The following is a 3,021-nucleotide window of genomic DNA, read 5'->3' on the forward strand; positions in this document are numbered from 1 at the left end:
TGCATATGTAAATCCATCACATTATAGTGCCATCTCATCTTCATCCCAGTCTTCTTTCTCCTCCTCCTCATCCCTACAATTTACTGAGTTCTTAATAGGAAATTGGCACTGTGCTATTTTTCTACATTGTAGATTATCAGTACCATCTAGCAAAATAGTTATTAATCAGATGTCACATTTGTGGAAACTGGGGCTCAGAGGAGTTAAATAATTTTTCCTTGGTTTTCAGTAAAGGGTGGCAAATAAACTGGTGAGAACTTAAAGGGAAATATGCAAGGGCAACCACAAATTAGGAAAGTGGAAGGTGGAAGGAAGACCATGAAAGAATTTAGAAGTGTCGTATGAAGTGGGGGCAAACGCAATGACACTCAATAGAAATCTTACAAGTAGAAAAGAAAATAGATGAGTATTGACCTTGTTTGAAAAAGAGAAACTTTAGGATAGAATTCAATGCTATGGGAAGAAATGAGAGCTAACAGTTTCTCCTCTTTTTTACCTTAAGCACAAGAGGGTTGAAGTTTTCCCACCTATTTAGACAGAGTGAACTCTGACAGAGGGTGTGATGCAGGAGGACAGCTGGTGGAAGGGGTCAGCCGTTCCACCCCTGTCCAGGGTGAGTCTCTTCTTGTCTCCTATTTCATTTCCTACCTCCTAAAGTTGCCTTGTAGGTAACCAAACCCACGTCCTTGATGGGCTCCTTTTGATCTTCGAGCTTACCCCTTTGGAAGGGGACAGCCTGCCCTTTACCACCTTGACTCCTGTCTCTGAGAAGTGTTCTGATCATTGGAGTTATTCATCTCATCTCAGTGATGTCCTAGCACCCCCACAGATTGACAATCTGAGTACCTTCCCAGAAGCCTGTCCCTTAGATCTATTTCTGCTTTCAGATATTGACTAACACAGCCATTCATTTCACAATTATTGGAGAAGGGCACAGCAACCCACTCCAGTATTCTTGCCTAGAGAATCTCATGGACAGAAGAGCCAGGAAGGCTGTAGTCCATAGGGTCGCAAAGAGTCGGACATTACTGAAGCGACTTAGCAAGCACACATGTTGTATAAGTAGCTGTCCCTGTTCTGGTGTCTAAGGACACATAGATATGTCTTCAATCACATGAATAAAATAAGCACAATGGTAAATAATCCACCTGCCAATGCAGGAGCCACAGGAGATGAGGGTTCAATCCCTGAGTCAGAAATATCCCCAGAGGAGGGCTTGGCAACGCACTGCAGTATTCTTGCCTGGGAAATCCCATGGACAGAGGGGCCTGGTGGGCTGCAGTCCATGGGGTTGCAAAAGAATTGGACATGGCTGAGTGACTAAGCACACAGGCATAAATATATATGTATATATTCACATCATAAATATGTTGCTTCTTTTAATCATTGGATTTATCACTTAAATCAGAAATTGTAGCTTTCTGGACTACATCAACAGGAAGAAACAAATGATCGTGATGCTTTCTCTCCTCAAAAATCCTTGCTGGAATGGAGTGCATATAAGCTACCTGTACAGCAAAGACAGTAGTATTGCATCTCTCCTCCCTGTGTTGCTTGGATGAAATTCACTCTTGAGTCTCTAGGACTCAGGGGAGTTCAGCGGGCTAATAGGCAATCCCAGCTGAACCTTGGCAGACCTTCCCACCAAACCTCAGGGGTTACTGGATTTGTAATGCAACCCCAAAGGCATCTATGAATCAGCTGCAGTGGAAGTGCTTGCCTGTGGCATCTTGCCAAGACCCTATTAGAAGTCTTTCAGAAGAGCCTGACAACAGATATTAAGAGGGCTGCAAAAGGACGCTTATGGTCTGTCATTTGAAGGGTCTACACATGGACTACACAATGTTTTATTCTTTATAGATGAAAATGCTCCTAAGTATAAACTGTCTAGTACCATCTACTGTATACTGGCTGCAAATACAGTGAAGATGTTTTCAAATAGCTCGACTCTTTCTTGGAATATTGGTAAACTTAAAGATTGGAAAGCTTGTAATTTTGGTGTTCACTTGGTATCTTCTGCATATTAAATCTTGTTTGAATGCACCATCTTTAATTAAATAGTATGGCTAGTCACTGAGAAAGACATATCATCTGGGACCGGCGGTTGTTTTTAGAGTCAGGCATACTCTATCCAGGTTAAGAAGCTTGAATGTGAGGATGAACATGCTGATAGAGTGCTGCTTGGAAAAAAAAAAGAGAGAGAGAAGGAAAATTGTTCCTTATAAAGACTGATGGAGAGTTTCAACACATACATAAGACGGAACAAGATAGTGGAAAAAGACATAAAATTATGCTAGAGTGGTGTTCGAATTAAACAGAAAAGCTCTGGGAAAAGCATTCTTTTCAACCTTCAACACCTTTTTACACTAGACTTTAATTATAAACAAACAGATTTTTTTTTTTCAAATTTAACAGTTGTATAAAGAGCCATTTTTTCCCCATTGCTGCACAGAATACATAAAGAAAACAACTCCTTTCTGAAATGGTACATCTGTTACAAAGATATTACGAAGTGAAACCGATCTGATCTTTCGTAGGGAATGCCCTAAATTTTGTTTATCTCATCTCTAGTATCAGGCTGATTTTATGCACAAAATAATTCCTGTTCCTTGTGCTCAATTTCAGGCCTGTTTCATCAGAGTCACAAAAAGGTGGGGGAGGGGAAGGAAAAGTTATTTGATAACATAACTAAAGGGGAAAGATAGTAAAGCTGAGTCTGAGCATACGTATTGAAACTGTTTAAGGAAAGAGAGCTTGATTCATTTGAAATAGCTTATAGTACAGGGACAAAAATTAAAATTATTGGATAAAACAATCATTTGTTCAATCGTTTACTCTTAAAAGAACAAGATTTTCTCTCCTCCCAGAGAGTCACTCCTCTGGACTCTTATTTTGCATTTCCAATACCCTCTGGTATATAATCTTCACTTAGTTGTTTAATTATCACTTTAAAATTAATTTGATTCATTCATTCACTCATTCACAACATTTATTGGTGCTTACTATAGGCTGGGAAAGGGA

This window comes from Capra hircus, chromosome 9 (assembly GCF_001704415.2).
Source record: "Capra hircus breed San Clemente chromosome 9, ASM170441v1, whole genome shotgun sequence".
NCBI lineage: Eukaryota > Metazoa > Chordata > Mammalia > Artiodactyla > Bovidae > Capra > Capra hircus.